At 43.0% G+C, this 18,211-nt stretch overlaps 1 protein-coding gene across 17 annotated transcripts in view; it reads right to left on the minus strand.

The window, feature by feature from the left end:
• Positions 1-12,714, minus strand: part of LOC119221817 (adhesion G protein-coupled receptor L3-like) — a 182,496-nt gene extending 169,782 nt beyond the window's left edge. For 12 of the 17 annotated variants that reach the window (XM_062560877.1, XM_062560894.1, XM_062560890.1 and 9 more), the window contains exons 1-2: positions 12,568-12,713; positions 8,299-8,380 (exon numbers count right to left, since the gene is read on the minus strand). The gene's annotated coding sequence lies outside the window, so the exon portion shown is untranslated. Of the gene's footprint in view, positions 1-3,187; positions 3,335-8,298; positions 8,381-12,567 lie in introns of those variants that run through there. The other 5 variants (XM_062560901.1, XM_037477914.2, XM_062560879.1 and 2 more) reach the window with 3 other exon arrangements.
• Between the last annotated feature and the right edge of the window lie 5,497 nt (positions 12,715-18,211).

Consider the following 18,211-nt stretch of genomic DNA (forward strand, 5'->3'; position numbering starts at 1 on the left):
AATTTACCATGGGTTTCCTCACAGGCCATGGGGAGTTAAAGCAGATATCCACTGGCTAACAAACTGTGCCCACACACACACACACACACACACACTCTGCAGTGCTTCCTTCTCTGCTATAATATAATATTACCGCTGACTACCGGACACTCACGACTGTTACGCCAAAGCAGGCAGTTTATGCCGGACCAACAGTCAGCCGACAAGCTCACAGCTAAAGCACTTGATGCAGTGGAGACTAAAGTGGCTGCACGTGCTGCAACATGGTGGCTGCCGAGGCGGCTGCCTGTTCCGATGGGTTTAACCTCCTCGTGCATAAATCTATAGTTGAAAGGTGACGAGAGGGTGCCTTTTCCTGAACCGGGTGCGGTAGGCGTCGCCGTAGGGTTGCGGGTACTAGCAGTAGCACAGTTTTGGGCTTGAAACCAATATTGTTGCATCCTTAAAAAAAAAAAACTCCTTTTTTGAAGATCCCCAAGATGCATCAGTGGGTAAAAAAAATGAATTCAACTGCAAAACATGTTTCAGAATCCATAATTTAGACCAACTTTGTGAGATGCACCATCGCTTTTGGGGTTCTCCTTATTTTGTAACTCAATACGGTGCTGCTGCCTATGTTAAGTCCAAAAAAAAAACATTTTCTATTGGATAACAATAAATTTATCAAATGATCCTTTCAGCTCTAAAGAAAATCCATGCCATTGCACTGGCTTCAATTGAAGTAAATGGAAGAGGGAGGGACCTTACATTACAGTAAGTGAAGCCATCAACTTTGATTGTACCAAATTGATTAGAATTCCAGCAAAGTGTATTTCCTAGCTGCCAGAGAAGGGTTTGAATCCAAAGCCTTTTTGATTCGTACCTCTACCAACTCTGACTGACTTTGATGAATAAAAACACCACTGGATATTTCCCCTCATAAGTGCTAAGGGCCGTGAAAATATAAAAAAAAACAAATCCCAACCAATCCAGTTTCAAATCCCAAAAGAGATGAAAATTTGAATAGCTTAAAGAATAAGTGCAGTATGACCTTGAGCATTATATTCAAGCTATAGTGAAATACCTGACCGTTCCAGACAAAGCATTTAGATTGGCATGAAAAAAGTATTAATTCACTCAGCAATTCTCCTCCAGCGCTTTTCATACCTGGGTCGATTAGTATTTTGGAGTCATAGGACAGGCAAGGTCTCACTAAATTCAGTGTCTCTAAAGTTTAAGGAGATGAGTTTAAAGCCAGAATAGGTGCACTCATTCATTTAAAAACAAAAAGGATCCACGGGTGTGTGAGAGGGACGCAGTACTGTCTCAAATGCTATTTGAAGAACGCTTGTCCAAATTAATACTCTAGTTAAAGCTCATACTGTACATAATATGTGCCATGGAGGTGTACCTGTAAAAGATAATGAAGAGCCCACGTCCTCTTAACGCGGCGTAAGAGGCTAAAAACTCATAGGCCTCTAATGATTCATACAGTTAGGTGGTTTTTTTTAGGTGTAAGAGTTGTCAACAATTATGTGCATACATATTTCCAGTTTAAAGTGCTGAAACAGTGGCAACATTCAAGTACAGTAAATTAGTCTGTAACCTGCCAGTTTGCATTTATATTCATAGCACCTTGCTATCTCAATGCGTCCCTTTAGGTAACCGATCCAAACGATCACCTGCACACTGGCTCATATTCACAACACCATCTCTTTACAGATTCAAGTAAGGGAACAATTATTCTATTTTCATTTGGTGCCGTCCCATCAGGGATCCCGTCAGATGCTAAGTTCATCCGCGGTTATATTAAATGTAACAAAGACTGTATTCCACGAGGAGCAGCATTTAACTGAATCAAAATGGAGACACACAGAAAACAAAAGTGGGCAGGTGGAGATAACCGTTTAGTCAGGAAAAAAAAAATCTAAAATCAAAAACATCCCCTTGGGTTTCCCTGGTGGAGGAGGTCAAGATTTTAACTGTTGGTAGATGGGAGACTGTGTTTTTTTTAGGACACTTCTACCAATGCAGATGATTTGACAGATGATGCTGCAGTTCAGGACATAATAAGTGTAATTTTCAAATCAGGATAAAACCAGCAATAATGTTAATCATACTCTGAAATAAAGCTAGTCACACATCTGAATCACAAGAGGCCTAATCCTGGTAAAAAAAAATAAAAAAAACGTTAACAACATTGTTTTGGATACAATTAGAAGATCAACATTTCCAATTGTTATTTGGAAATGAAAGGCTTTTCTCGGACTCCAGGTGACAGGCTTAGTTACCGAGTCCACTTTGATTGTGATGTTGAAAGACAGTACACTGTCCCTGCATCAAAGCATGCGGCACAACGCTGCACGGGGCAGCAGGTCTTCCTCCGCAGGGGCATCCGCTCCCCGTTACCTCCATCACAGTGTTCATTAAATGAGTAGATGGTGCTGTGCAGTATAAAAAAAGCAATAGTAATACTATCAAAAAGTGTGTATATATATAACATTAATCCTACATAGTCTAAATACATTCCCATATCTTATTCTTAAAAGAGAGTCACCTATATGAAACCACTGCATACACCCTCACTCCTCTTGTACAACAAACAACAGAAAGCAAAGACCTGCATTGACTCATTTCTTGATGGCTTTAAAAAAAAAAAAGTCATACAATTAATGCTTCACAGTCAGCTACTGTCTCAGCCCAGTGGCATGAGGGCTACACCTTTTCAATATAAAGTGCAAAAGAGGAGAGGCTGTAAACAGTTGACCAGCATGACTTCACAACGTTGAATCTTCTTCAATGCTTGAACTTAAGCTTTCAGTGTGGAACTTCTTCGCAAAGCGCCGCGTGAATGACACAAAAAGGACCTTTCACCAAATCAACAATTCTCCGGATGCATTTGATCTTAATCCCGCAGTCCAGCAGAGCGGATTAATTAGTCCGACGGGGAATTCAAATGTTCATATCGGCTATCAATATGTTGCGCCTCGCACCGCGCTGATCACACCTGAAGGCATCGATACCCCAGTTAAAGTAATTAAGAGCGACGCGCACGCCAAGACCGACATCACGGAGCACATGAACGGTGCAGCGGGGATGCGTTACCGGGCATTACTAACGCCCGCGGCGGAATCTGCAGATAATGCCGACCATTGTACAAGTGCGCACGGACACCACGGACACCACGGACACTGAAAGTGACACTTACCGCGCATTTAGAAACCACCGGCGATACGCAGGGACAGCTCACGTCCTTCCCGGCCAAGTATAAGCGAGCATTTCTCTCCCTCAGCTGTCTTTGAGGCGCGCGGGGGGGGGGGGGGGTACTCGTCCTTACGCACCGCGTGCGGGGAACGGGCTTGCTTGATGAGAGAGATTGGGGGGGGGGGGGGCGAGGAGCAAGAAAACAAAACGAATCCAACAACAGTTGCCTCCGGTCGCTCCGGTTCAATATCCTCGTGCAACCGCCTCGCACGAGTCCGCTGTGCGCGTCCTGGGGATGTATCCACGGCGCAGTCCCTTACATCCCTTTATGGCACGAGGCTGCGTCCTTTCTGTGCGAGTAGGGGGAGAGGGGTGGTGGAGGGGGGGGGGGGGGGGCGCTACATCACGTCCCGTGGAGCTGAAAGGCGGCGAAACGCCAGCAGCCCTCGCCACCCGCGCGCACAAACACGCGCATAAAGAGTACCCCAAAAGAATTTGAGAATGGCGGGCGGAGCTGGGGAGGGGTATGATGAGAAAAAGACCCCCCCAAAAGCAAAACAGTCTGAGGTGGTTTGGGTCCCCAAAGCCGGAGGCGGTGAGAATCGGACAAACCAATTGTGCGCACTGGCTGCGGGTAGTTCTGCACGCAGACTGAGGGTATGGAGAGCCTGTGGAAGGTGAGAGGGAGGAAAAAACAGAAACTCGCGATGTGGATTGCCGCTCTCGCCGTATACTCGGGCTCCACCTAGCAGCAAACACTGGATAACATGCTGCAATCCACAGCCTTACCCTACCCACTGTGTATAATATATATATATATATATACACTCACCGGCCACTTTATTAGGTACCCCATGCTAGTAACGGGTTGGACCCCCTTTTGCCTTCAGAACTGCCTCAATTCTTCGTGGCATAGATTCAACAAGGTGCTGGAAGCATTCCTCAGGGAGTTTGGTCCATATTGACATGATGGCATCACACAGTTGCCGCAGATTTGTCGGCTGCACATCCATGATGCGAATCTCCCGTTCCACCACATCCCAAAGATGCTCTATTGGATTGAGATCTGGTGATTGTGGAGGCCATTTGAGTACAGCGAACTCATTGTCATGTTCAAGAAACCAGTCTGAGATGATTCCAGCTTTATGACATGGCGCTTTATCCTGCTGAAAGTAGCCATCAGAAGTTGGGTACATTGTGATCATAAAGGGATGGACATGGTCAGCAACAATACTCAGGTAGGCTGTGGCATTGCAACAATGCTCAATTGGTACCAAGGGGCCCAAAGAGGGCCAAGAAAATACTCCCCACACCATGACACCACCACCACCAGCCTGAACCGTTGATACAAGGCAGGATGGATCCATGCTTTCATGTTGTAGACGCCAAATTCTGACCCTACCATCCGAATGTCGCAGCAGAAATCGAGACTCATCAGACCAGGCAACGTTTTTCCAATCTTCTATTGTCCAATTTCGATGAGCTTGTGCAAATTGTAGCGTCAGTTTCCTGTTCTTAGCTGAAAGGAGTGGCACCCGGTGTGGTCTTCTGCTGCTGTAGCCCATCTGCCTCAAAGTTCGACGTACTGTGCGTTCAGAGATGCTCTTATGCCCACCTTGGTTGTAACGGGTGGTTATTTGAGTCACTGTTGCCCTTCTATCAGCTCGAACCAGTCTGGCCATTCTCCTCTGACCTCTGGCATCACCAAGGCATTTCCGCCCACAGAACTGCCGCTCACTGGATGTTTTTTCTTTTTCGGACCATTCTCTGTAAACCCTAGAGATGGTTGTGCGTGAAAATCCCAGTAGATTAGCAGTTTCTGAAATACTCAGACCAGCCCTTCTGGCACCAACAATCATGCCACGTTCAAAGTCACTCAAATCACCTTTCTTCCCCATACTGATGCTCGGTTTGAACTGCAGGAGATTGTCTTGACAATGTCTACATGCCTAAATGCACTGAGTTGCCGCCATGTGATTGGCTGCTTAGAAATTAAGTGTTAACGAGCAGTTGGACAGGTGTACCTAATAAAGTGGCCGGTGAGTGTATATATATATATATATATAAATAAATCTCGCCTGCGGCTGGCAGGGAGAGCGTTATATTACATTCGGTGGGCGCGCGTGTGTGCAATATTTATGCCTCTCTCTCTTTCTCTCTCTCTCTCTCTCTCTCTTTCTCAAAAGATTCGATGCCTCTTGAAAACGAGAAGTGCCCATCAACAGCTCAATAAAAGGACAGGTAGACCTCTTGATGCCAAACACGGTTTTTAGGTTTTTGTGCAAAAAAAAAAAAAAGGCTCCACTAAGTACACGTGTTTTATCAGAAATATTTTCAGGTTTGAAAAGTTTGTAATCTTATAAAAAAGTGTTCTCTGGGTCTTTGGTTTTCTTGCTGTGGATGTGTGAGTGTTATGTTTGACAATATGTTCTCAAAGAAGAGTTTGTACGCACTTTTTTTTGCTGAAAGACTATTATTCAAGTCGAAGGTCGAAGCTCGGTCTTGTTATTCTGCCTCAACTACAATCCCAGATGCTCTGTGTATGTAAAGAATTAAGTTTAAGAAATGAACAAAAAACACAAAGAAAAACTTCTGTTGACCTTTGAACACTGCAGCAGCTGCACACCTCCAGCATTCCAACTCTCAGTCATCTGCTAGCCAATTAATCACTTTAATAATCCTCATCAAAATCCAACAATAACAATAATCATCCAATCACTCACCCAGTGATCCAGTAATGAGCCCATGGAAACACAGACCTGGTAAAGCACATTTTTGCACTTGTTTCCTGTACCAGAAAAAAAAACCTTGAACTTCTGAGTGCCCCGATGGAAAATAACGGGCTGCCTGCGTTTGAAGAGATTTCCGTGTTATCTCCCCCCTGGCACTGCTTTCCACGCACCCCCGATGGAAATGGATTTCTCCAGGTAGAGCGCTGACCAAAGCCGCCTGCCATGACACTTGCATAAACCACGTAGCTTCAAAGAGAAACCTTCATGGACTGCTGCCATCTTGAGTGGATCATTCACACACACACACACACACGAACTACAAACAAAGCCGCTCCATACGAGCATTACCACGGTGACCGGGGATGCAGATGCCATCGAGCTGGTAAGATGCTGCTCCGATTTGGACCAGTTCCCTTTTCTCTTCTGAATAACTCACTTCTCTTGACAGCACTTGGAAACATATTTGAGTGCCCTCCTTTAAAGTGTAAAATCATTCCAGAAACATGGAAATTGGGGCAAGTTAGACCCGACTTGATCTCGTTTTTACTGCAGAACAAGACAAAAAGGCGGGAGTCCCTGAACTGTGTGAATTTAACGGTTTCCCTTTTTGAAAATTGAAAAGGAATGAATGCAGAATAAATGTTGTTACTATTTCAATACCTCAGACAATATCTTACTCTGAGAGATAAATCAAAGATCTCAGTTTTATGTCTATAAAATGTGCCCATTAGCAGTAATGCAATTACATTTTACAATTTACAAAACAAAATTCCACATGCCTCTTTCAAATTGCAAGAATTAGAATGTGTTCAATTTTGGAGGTGAAGCGTTTTCACAAAATCAAATCCAACACCCACACAACCCATGCATTATGATACAAACATCATGATTCAAATTCTCATTATGAACAGAAATACACAGGGTTTAAAACTACTTCATCAACCCTCCCTTAGGGAACAGAGCAATAACACATTTTTCTTAAGTTGGACCACGGACAGTTACATCTTTTAAGCTGATATAATCAATACTTTTTCGATTTAATCACAAACTCACTGCATTGGTTCACAGTTCTTCTCGGTATCTTATTTTGGTAGCAGTGAAAAGTGCTCTACCCTCCAGTATCGATTGGCCGGGAGGAAAAGTTAGCAACTGATCAACATTCTCTGACACATATTCGTAATCAAAGTGCACAAATATGGGGGAACTGGTGGGTGCTTTTGTCCTACCGGGTTATTAAATCAGCCCTTAATGACACTACTGTCATTATTACTATTGTACCGTAGGTTTTATTAACAAAGTCAACTCTGAATGCATTTGGTTTCACCAAATCTCTGGTTTTAAAACAGAAGTAAGGGGAAATAAAACTAAATGTTTTTAGTGTACACAGTGTGACGTATGTAAGTAAGCAAGAAGCTAAAGACTATTAAATGTTAATGAATAAAAGAGTGCAGAGGCAATGGGGAGGAACACTTTGTGAGCCAAGCCATTAGCGTAAACAACAAACTCATCTCAATGTCTATTTCCTTGTAAACAACTTTTGAGTTCTTGGAAATACGTATAATCCTGTGCGTAACATGCTAATGCTAACTTTCCAGCTGCCAACAATAGATTTACTAAATACAGCAGAGTTAAGCACCTGACACACACTCATGATTGAACACCATAAAGTGATGCACAGCACCATAAAGCCTCTGTGCAGCCACTCAGCGTGCTGTTGTAAGAAACTCCTGCCAAATATAAAGCTGTTCAGGAAAATTAAGGCTTATGGGGACAGTTGTTGTGCAGAGTAAATCCAATAATGTAGAAGCCATTTTTCCTGTTTATCCATGCTAGCAAGCCCAGGAATTATCATCTCTGCAGTGCTGACACTTACATATGCAGCAGTGCTTAAAGTGCTAGACGACGAGACGTTATTCTTCAGCCGTTTGTGGGGAACTGTGTGGATGTGCACTTGAATTAAGAAAGAGGGCCATATAAAGTGTCATATGGGAACTAAAAGAACAAAGTGGAAACATGAGAGATACTCGTTAAGCAATGGTGGCCATGTTGGCAAAATACAAATCCAGGTCATGGTAGGATGAAATCAACGTCACCTGCCACAAACAACTGACCATACATCTCACTGTTCAAGTCACAGCTGTTCTTGACCCACCAATACGCCTTGAAGAGGGCTTTATAACCAATATAACCAATAACAATGGCTGTTTTTCTCAGGGAAGGACATCCTGTGCTCCAAACGGCTCCTTTCGTGAAGGATGTAGGATAAATGATTGATATAAAAATGAAAAGAGGCCACAACAAAACAAGGCTTTACCATCAAGGCGTTCCCAACTAAGCCAAGTGCAAAATCACAAAAAGGACAGGTTATTATTAGAATACTCACCATTTGTTTGTTTTTTCAGACTGGTGCCTTTTCCGATTGCTTTCCTGCATCCCGGTTGTGTTGAGATCCTCTAGTGCCGCATCTACAGTACGAAAAAAGGGGGACAAAACATAAAAAAAGGTGCATTGTGAAGATCAACCAAAGCTCGCATGAGGCTTCAACAGTCTGAGTCGGCCAAACTGAGAAGGTTTCTTTCATAGTTTTTATATGTATCAAGCAAATCTCCCTCTGGGTTTCATTTCTGAACCATGGCAAATAGGTACAACTGGTTGGATGCATTTCCAGAGCTAATAAGTAACAATACATCTATGTATTTAACTTTCATGACAAAGATCCATACTCAATGTTTGATTTGGGTAATCCCATATGGCCAATTGATAATTGTGCACAGTTCGGTGACTGTGCCTTGTCTTCACTTCTTAGAAATAAAGTTGGTCAAACGGAGAAACAGCTCGATGCTGCGAATAAATACAGCATCAACATACACATATTAGTGAGAACACGCTTCTGCTTTGTTGAGTATTTAAAACAACACAGTGCTATTAGGCACCTCCTCTCACAGCCCACCTTGCAACATTTAACCCATTGTGTAGGTGAGTGTAAAACGTGTTAAACAGTTGACTTTAGTGCGTGCACGCACATGACACCCCACAGTCAGTGGGCACCACATGCCTGCCTACATCCAGCATTACATCAGCTGTGATAAACCACCAAGCAACACCTACCCATCTTTCACCCACTGTGGCCTTGATTCTTCAACAAGGGAACATTCCACCGTGTAGCAAAGGAGCGCAAACAAGAACCATTCAATGCCCCACATTTAGGACAGAAATACAGCAACAAAAAAAACATTTCATCTTTGTATTTTCTAGATATTAGAATCAGTCACATTACTAAATTTGAAAAGCAAGAGGGAGTCAAGGAGGTCAAGCGTTACGAGTAAGTCAACATAGTGCTGTCCAACATGCTGGTCGTGGCGATTGCACGTCTGCGTGCATATACGCCTCTTTCTAGATGGAGGTAAAAGTTTTCATCTTTTAAATCTCATTTATATGATGACTGAGACATATTGGAGTCAGCCCTAATAGAATCTTTTATCTATTTATATTATTTAATCAACAACAACAATTTCCCCTCTCAGAGTATCGGCTGCCTCAGATTAATCTGCGTCCTAACGAATAGCGGTATAATGATTTTGACACAAACTTTGAAAAAGAAGTGTATTCGGAGTGGTGAAATTAAAAGCTGGATCGATGACTTTCGCTCCTCAAGCTACAGCGCGTCTGTGTGTCTGCAGTGAGTGTGCGGGAGCGTGGCCAGATACACACACTGACTGTCAAGTAGGCAAAGCTTGTGCGTTTGCTTGTCTGCGTGAAACCGAGGGGGGGAAGAAAAAAAAAGACTCACTTTTGCTGGGGGTGTTTTAAAGTTTCAGGTGTTTGTGTTATTTTCTTTAATTAAACTTTTTTCTGAGGCTTTGTCTCTTAGTCGCTCGGTTTTAATGTATGTAAATGTGTCAAATCTGTGATAATATAATGAAGAAAAAGTGATCCTATTAATAATCACGTAAACACCAACAGTGCAGAATTGGGCTTGCAGAGCATCTACGGAGACGTCACAGAAGGCGAACACTGGAGCTTTGTTCTAACAGAGCAGTGTTTCAGAGCAGTCTGCCAGCTCCACTCAGTTTTATGCACAACATGTACAAACTTTATTCATGATACAAAGTTTTATTCTCAGAGTTAATTTCATGTTATCAATACCACGCGAGGAATTTGTCTTATTTTAAGGTGTTGATGTGTTTGGGGGTGGAGAACATATCATCAGCTATTCAAACTAACACAAAACTATGACACACATGCTACGTACTTTGTGCAGCATTTCCACACTTTTGCTTAAAAGCGAGATCCCTGGAAAGCAATTATGCTGTCTCTGAGATTTTTTACATGCCATCTATATTCATTTTAGCCAATACAAAGAATACCACACTGTATGGATTTTCAAATATCGTTACACTGTTCCTTACCTTTAGATTAGATAAAGTGTAGAGAAGATATGGGGATGCAAAATTGGTCGACCCAGTTCAAAAGACTAATGTTTTGGTTAATCACTTTGACTGTAATTATGAAAGAAATGAATTCAATGTTTCTTACAGTTAGTTCAATGAGATGATCAATATACTCTCAGGTCCGTGCTTTAACTTCACTCAAGGAGGAGGAAGTGTGAGGCAATTAACTTAGTTCAGCTTAAAGACTGGAGGCGGGGGAAACGGCTAACCCGGTTCTCTCTTCTTTTTTTTTCCTGTTTCAAGTTGAAAAATATGCCTAGCAGCTTCTTGAAAGCTCCCTAATTAACACAGTGCATCTCATCAGGATAAAAAAAAACGAAAAATGTGAAAGCATCAATCCAGCGCCTCGTCTTGACAGTTAGGGTGCCGGGGAACGAGCAGAGACGTGAGAGTATTGAGCGGATAGCGGATGGAAACAGCAACATAGGTTAATGCAACCTTAAATAATTCCTCCTGAAAACAGACTTCTAAATTACTACACGACCATGTGAGTAAGAATTGAAGAAATAACACACGTGTTAATTAATTCGCTTGTTTTTTAACCTTTTAACCTTTTCACCGCTACGTCCAGCTTTTGTTAATTTTAGCTAAGCTAAGGCTGACATATCCAAGCGCACACATTGGTAGCAATAGTTCCATAAACTCTGAAAAATAAAGAACAACTAAGTGCAACTAAGGCCTTCCACTATCACTTAACACTAGCATTAGTTATTTTTATTTGCTTGCTTATGTCAGCAGTTAGTGGACAATTACACGTTAACAACTTTAATTTAGAAATTGATAGCCACAGGAGCTAGGTGTTTTGGCTAGGTGCTAGAGCTACGCACACAAAAGTAAGATGGAGAAATTTAGCAATTAGCTAGCTTTAGCATGCGGGAGTTTTTGGCAGTGAAACAAACAGATGTTTTCCACAGCACAAGAGACACAAAAGCAAACTGAATATTGGACGTACACTTACGCGACCAGAGACACGACCCCCCCCCCCCCCCCAAGCCAACGCTAACGTGGCTCTTTGCCCGCCTGATGCGTGAACATACAATTTCCCTCGACTGTTCCTTAAGTAGCCAAAGAAACGTATTATTACTTCAACCAATGGGCCTTGCTCACGGCAGGAAGAGCACAGGTGTTGCTAATAATAATAATAACATAAACGCTGGCTGCGTCCCATTCAGGTGTTCCATCGAGAGTGGCAGCCGGCCAACGCGCGCACAAACACCAGGGACCTGAAATCAAAGCGGCTAAATTGAATTCAGCCATCAATAATTCCATTATAGACACCTGTGCTTTTTCCGACCATGACAAGTCGAGACGTGTTCTGTGGAAGGAAGGCCACTGTTGCCCAAAGCACGGTTGGATTTGAACAAGTTGGTTTTATTTTTGCTGACATTTGACGTCACGATCCCTCAAATGTGATCTCAAAATCTGAAATTATTAGTGTGCTAGATTAGGCACTCAAATAAGGGACTTTTAAAAAAAATGACATCCTTTGTCTTCTATATTATATCATGGCTTGGCAGGTACATGCACAAATCGAGGTTGCACGCAATGTATGGTTTCTGTTTTGTCGTTGAACTTTGATCATTCTAATATAATTGTTCTGTCTCATTTACTGTCACTGACAGCCACAGATCACATTCAGGTCTCAGATCACATAAAGAAAAGAGGATGAGGGAAGGGGATAATGCAGTGAAAACCATTGCCTCCAATTTCATTGTTGTTGTGTTTTATGTTGATACATAGTGTGAATGTTTATTTAAGTTGGTTAAATGTTCGTGCATATCTTGTTCTAATGTGTTGCCCTCGTTTGTTGCCATTGTCCATTTTGGCTTCTGTTCGTTGAGGGCAACCGGAGACAACTTCCGAGTCTGGGTCAGCATACACGTCCATTAAAGCTTAGATCATTTTGACTCTGATTCACGTTGACTCGAAGACGACCAACTGTTAACGTTGTCCGTCATGAACACTGCTGTGTCCGCTTCTCTGTCCCTCTCCATCAGGCACAGCCAAAGGGCAAGGCGCGTCTAGGGCGCAGCATCCCTTTCTCTCTCTCTCTCTCTCACACACACGCACTCTCTCACACACACACACACCTTCACATTTCGTCACGACGCACAGCAGGAGAAGTAGTAGTTCTGAAACATGCAATGTGCTCCCGTGTAGAAACGACGAGCCGGTAACACACCGGTAACGTGCGCACTTACCGTTCTCCACCGACTCCGGCGTCCCGGTGCTCTGCGCGCGGCTCCACCGTCTGCAAACAGCTCCGGCCGCTGGCGCAGCTTTTTGAAAAAACGCACGCAGCGTCAACGCTTTCGCCCCTTCAGCTTCGGCTCCAGCCATGCTGCTCCCAATCGAGTCATCATCCGGGGGGCGTGGCCGCGCCGGAGGGAGGGGGGGGGACCGGATCGGCCGACCACCAACCTGCCGCTCCACGAGACACGCTTTGCGTTGGAGGATGAATTAAAAAGTCGACCGTTTCCAAAGGAAGCGCAGCGGAGGTGATGGTTTGGTAACCGGCAAACAAACTCAAGGAAGAGTCATGCGTAAAAGTGTTAACGCTACTACTGAAAAATGCAACAAAAATAAGTCATTATGTTGTTAATGGATCTTAACCACCTGTGATGGGAATGCACATACTTTGAGTGATCAATAAAATGATTTGGCTCTTAATTTATGTTGCTTAAGTTGTTGTTGGAGCCACTACAATCCCTCTGATTTGTTTGTGTCTTCATAAATGTATCATATAATGTTGGATGAGTCAGTTATAGCCAGTGAAACTCTTTCTGTTTCAACGAGATCATCACAGCATTCATTCACTGAGTCCTATGCATCATAAAGTAGAAGATCAGTCAACAAGCAGACCGTTTTAGAAGAGATTCTTAACAAGATGTTTCCTCACCCTGTCACACATACAACATGGCGGCAACTTCCTCCGCAATTAAAAAAAAACCCATTTTTCACAAACGACACCACATTATTTATCACCATGACAAGCAGCTGCAACTCGAGCACACTTCAACTTGAAAGTGTGGTGCATAAATGGCCAAAAATATGTTGAAAAGTTTAAATCCTCAAAACAGATGCACAGCTTCAGCTACAAAAAGTGAAAATCATTCAAGTGCTTCTGGCCACAAACTGTTTTTAATTATTACTATAATCGTTTCACCCCAGTGGTAAGTTCCACCTCTTTGGAATTGTAATGGCTCAAGTTATGAAAAGGAGTGCCGTGAGGCGACAATAGAAGCCTTTTCAAAGTAGAATTTTTGAAATCCCGCGCTTACCGTCGACAAAAATGTGTCTCAGAAGATAAACGTTACTCCCTGCATCCCCTTTCCCCTCGAGTCTATATGTCTAAAACGCTGGCATATATGTATGTTGCCCTCTGGTCGAGCGGCATTTTAAGGGTCCTTAAATTCCCATTTGACAACCTCTCGGTAAACCAAGGCTGACACAAAGGATTAGTGAGTTGCATCAGAAGCAATGGTGTGAACTGCCGTGTTGTCCTTCACTCTGATGACGCTTTCACAGCCTATTTCCACGCTAGGGTTCCTGGGCAGTTGAATGCATTGAAATTGTTTTAAGATGCATATCTTGACATCATTTTCCAGGTGAATGGAGAAGTGCTTCTCGGTTGTATATATGCGTCCATCTCTTTTGAATTTGTTTCACCTAATGCCGGCACAATAGTAAATAGTAAAGTAAATATGTGAGTTTGGTATGACATTCCCATCAGCTTTAGCTGTATCTGTTGTTTATTGTTAATTCACAAATGTTAGCCTGCAAATGTGATAAAAGGTGAAACCTGGTAAACCAGTCGGTTTGGGTTGAGCTTAAAGCCCTGCTGTGCTCACACACACGGGCTCACACACACGGAGCCGATGGATGTACATATGACCATCCTTTTCTTCATGCAATACAGCATCCTTTTGCTTCAGGATGTGAAAGAATATAGTGAAAATGTTCTTTTGAAATAATAAATTATCATCAGAGCATACAAAATAATGATAAAGATAAATCTTTTTTGGGGCTATTTCCAGACACCATCTTTATTCAACTGATATAAACAAATTTGCAAAACAGGTTACATATCCTTTCTTGTTTTAATGTGCTGCTCGCTTCAATATATTTAGTTGCAGGCGGATAGAAAAAGTCTTTGAGGAAACAGAATGTCTCTTCAAAACAGCAGTGAGTGTAGTTAAATGACCTGCGGCGAATTTGAAAGTCTGGCTTGCAATTTATCTTTGACAAAAACAGATGCCGTGGATATGCGAGTCGAATGTAATCATCAATGCCGCTCTAAATGTCTATATAATGAATACAAGTCAGGCACGGAAACGGCTGTGTTGCGTAGATAAATGTAGACAAAACGAGGTACTTTCTTTCCGCGGCAATGACAGGGCTTACATTTAAACAATGAGCGGCCATTTCCTTCATCCGATTTTTTTTTTTTTTTTTTTTCCAACATTTGCAAAGGCAGATATTATTTACCCTCACGGCTCCTCACCTCACCTGTCGCGACTCAGGGCGCCCTCAAAAGCTTTTGGCTTCGCGGGGACAGTCGGCGCTTTGGGGGAGCTAATTGTGGCTGTCAGACATATACGGAAGGTCAAATAGCCGCGCTAAAAGCCCTTTTCGAGTCATACAGGTTGCAATTTCCTCTGAGTGTGATGTTACAGAAACTTGAAAAGAATATGGGAGGAAAGAAATTGCTGGTAATAAGCTACCGAGGCGGGTTAGCAATCAGCGACCTATAGCGAGCAATCGCGCAGCTGCCAAGTGGATGGCAAGGGACCCCAATCACATTTAGTTACACCACCCTTCTACCCATCGCTCTGTGAAGTCTGAAATGCATCTATGAGACAAATTACTACCTTTTTTTTTTTTACCTGCTTTCACTCATCAATGATTCTTTTTATGTGCCATCGGGTTCATTCGTCTTCTGGTGAGGATACATTTTCTATTGTACATAGAGCTTTAAAAGGATAATAGTCAAATGAATCCTTGAAGACTTTCTCTTCCATCCAGGACCTTATATCCATGCAAACACATCTTTCATGCTGGTACTGTGAATTGGAGAATTCCGGTGTACATTAGCGCCCCAGAGGAAACTCTGGGTCACACCTCAGCAGTTATCGCAGAATGTGTACAAAGGATCTTATTTTTACGTCTGAGTTGGTTTGACATCGGGTGTGTTCCCAAGGGGGCGGAAGACGATTGAACCTTTTTTCTCCACAATACGGTCAGGCTAAACTTTCAGTTTATAAACCTGTGCCCCCGAAGACCACACCCAAAGCCACAATTCCCTACATCAACGCAATCTTCAAGTTTAAAAACACTTTTACATTCCCAAACTGCTTTATTTGGTCTTCAAACTTGTATGCCATTTAGAACTACTGACACAACATGCTGCGAAAAAACCATTTCCAAAAACAACTATTAATCATGACGTTGCATTCTTTCTGTCAACCCTTTTAGATCTTTTGGGATGTTACACTTCTAGAGGCTTTTTGAATCTTGATGCATTTATTGACAATAAACGAAGACGGGCACACGACACCGCCCTTCACTCTGCCAAATTAGTGCCCAATCATTGGATTTGTGATTCCTTAAGGGCATATCTCTATTACACCTCGTGACTTCATATGCCCAATAAAGCAGGATGTGTGAAAAGAGAGTTCTGCCTGTGGTTTTCAAGCAGTGATGTCATTTCCCCCCCCGCAGAGGCAGTGGTCACGTTATTGCTAAACTATCGTGCCCTTGACCAATCATTTCCGCCATTAGTCAGCACACGGAATCACAGTATATCGCTGTCAAGCAGCGAGAGACACGAGCCGAGCCACGTGAACGCGAACGGCACCGTTTGTTTTGACCCGTCAGACGCAGGTGTCTCTAACAGCGTTCATCCTGACAGCGAGCTGTCTGGGTGTGCTAAACTTCTCTAAGCGGGGCGGGGACCCCGCGCTAATGTCATTACTTACACCTGTCGCCGTGGACCACATTTTCACGGCAGACGCCACTTATCGTGTAAATTGGTGTGTTTTTTGACACAGAATGCATCGATCGGCTTTAACGAGGCCGTATCGGTCTATTTAAAAAGGGATAATGAAATGAACAGATGAAATGAAAACCAAGCACTGACAAGGAGCAGGGTGGGAAAAAAAAACAGTTGAAAATAAACAGACAAGATTTGTATCCAGTTGCCACAGATCTGGTGTCACTAAGCGGTCTCAAACAATGACTATTGTTGAGGGCTCGTAATAGGCAGTCATGAAAATACAAAATGCTGAGGCCGCCTCGCACCGAGCTGAGGTCTTTATTTTTCTTTCCTACCCTTCTTTCTCGTTTCAATCTCTTTTCTCTTTTACCGTTTGGCTGAGTCAGACCTCCCACACAAAAGTGGCTTATTGTCAAAGTGAGAGCAGAGTTTTAAGGTGGATAAGAGAGAGGTAGAAGCAAAGATAGAAATAGTGAAGGGATTTAGTCAGTATCAGCTCTCTGAAAGCCGCTTGAATCCCTTTCTCCCTTGTTGGAATGACTTCTTACACAGTGACCTTCCTGCTCCATCCTGGGGTCTCGATCCATTTAAACTAAAAGTTCCTCATTGTCATAGGGCAGATCAACAGCTTGTTCGCAATCTGACCGACCAGTACCTAAAGTACGGACCTTCACTTGTGCCTGAAGACGAAGGGAAAAAACAATGCAAGTATAATCGCAGCATTGCTATTTTGGTGCTTTTGGATCTGACTCATGACTTAACAGGCAACAGCTTCTATCCCAGTGGGCATTTGATACATTTCATTTCGAGTAACAGCTCATATCAAATTTGATAAGCATGGCACATTGCCGCCTGAAATGGAGTGCATAATCCTGTAAACAGGACACAGGCCGAGAATTCTCGTTTTATCAGGATGCCGTGTCCTTTTCCAAGGTGCTTCCTCGGCCGGGAAATGCTCGACTCTCCTCTCGGAATTGAAAACCACAAACGCACGTTGCTTTTTACACAACTTTTACACATGCTTCTGTGGGTGTCAGCATGAACTACGTTTTAAGACAAAGATTGTGTTGATGACATCTGACTTTGTAACGTGTAGTTGAGAAGTCCGCAAATAGACTAAATATGTAAATGAACGAACCACACACATCTTGCCCGACCAATAGGCCGGATTCACTATAGAAGGTGGCGATCTCACGCTGATTAAAGATTGAAGACGAGTTATAGCACCAGTTTGTGTTGGTTCTGCCAAGTGTGGATACCCAGGAGCAATGTTTGCGATAGGCCAACAGTAAATCATTGAGGTCTGCATTCCTACTTATTTGCCCTACATGACTCTAATATGGCTAAAAATAAGGACAGCTGTACTTATCTTCCTTTATAATGAGCCCGTATTGAAGATACAGACCGTAATGTTTAGCTCGAGGCTGTATAAACAGTGCACTACTGCATCTGTGCCACATATGGGTTGCTGAGGCCAAGTGTCCTGAGATGTTACTATTTCAAGGACTTAATCACATACCTTAAACAAAACATGCGTTTGACATTTTGTCTCCCAAACCTGCTCATTAAAAAAAAAAAAAAAAAAAAAGAAGATCCTTCAAGGTAACTTTTATGAAATTCACCAATTCCTCAGTGGTATCAGTGCACATAGTGCGAACCAGCTCGCTGTGTTGACCTGAGGGGGAACCGGATGGTGGGTTCGTTTGAAAAAAATATATATATATATTATCAGCTTTAACCGCTGCATCAGCGCATGGTTGAGCAGCGGCTGCGAGCTGACTGGCGGGGCACACACACACATGTTTACTAAAAAGGAAAACACACAGCCGGCCCGGCCATGTCAACAAAGC

This window comes from Pungitius pungitius, chromosome 1 (assembly GCF_949316345.1).
Source record: "Pungitius pungitius chromosome 1, fPunPun2.1, whole genome shotgun sequence".
NCBI classification, from domain to species: Eukaryota; Metazoa; Chordata; class Actinopteri; order Perciformes; family Gasterosteidae; genus Pungitius; species Pungitius pungitius.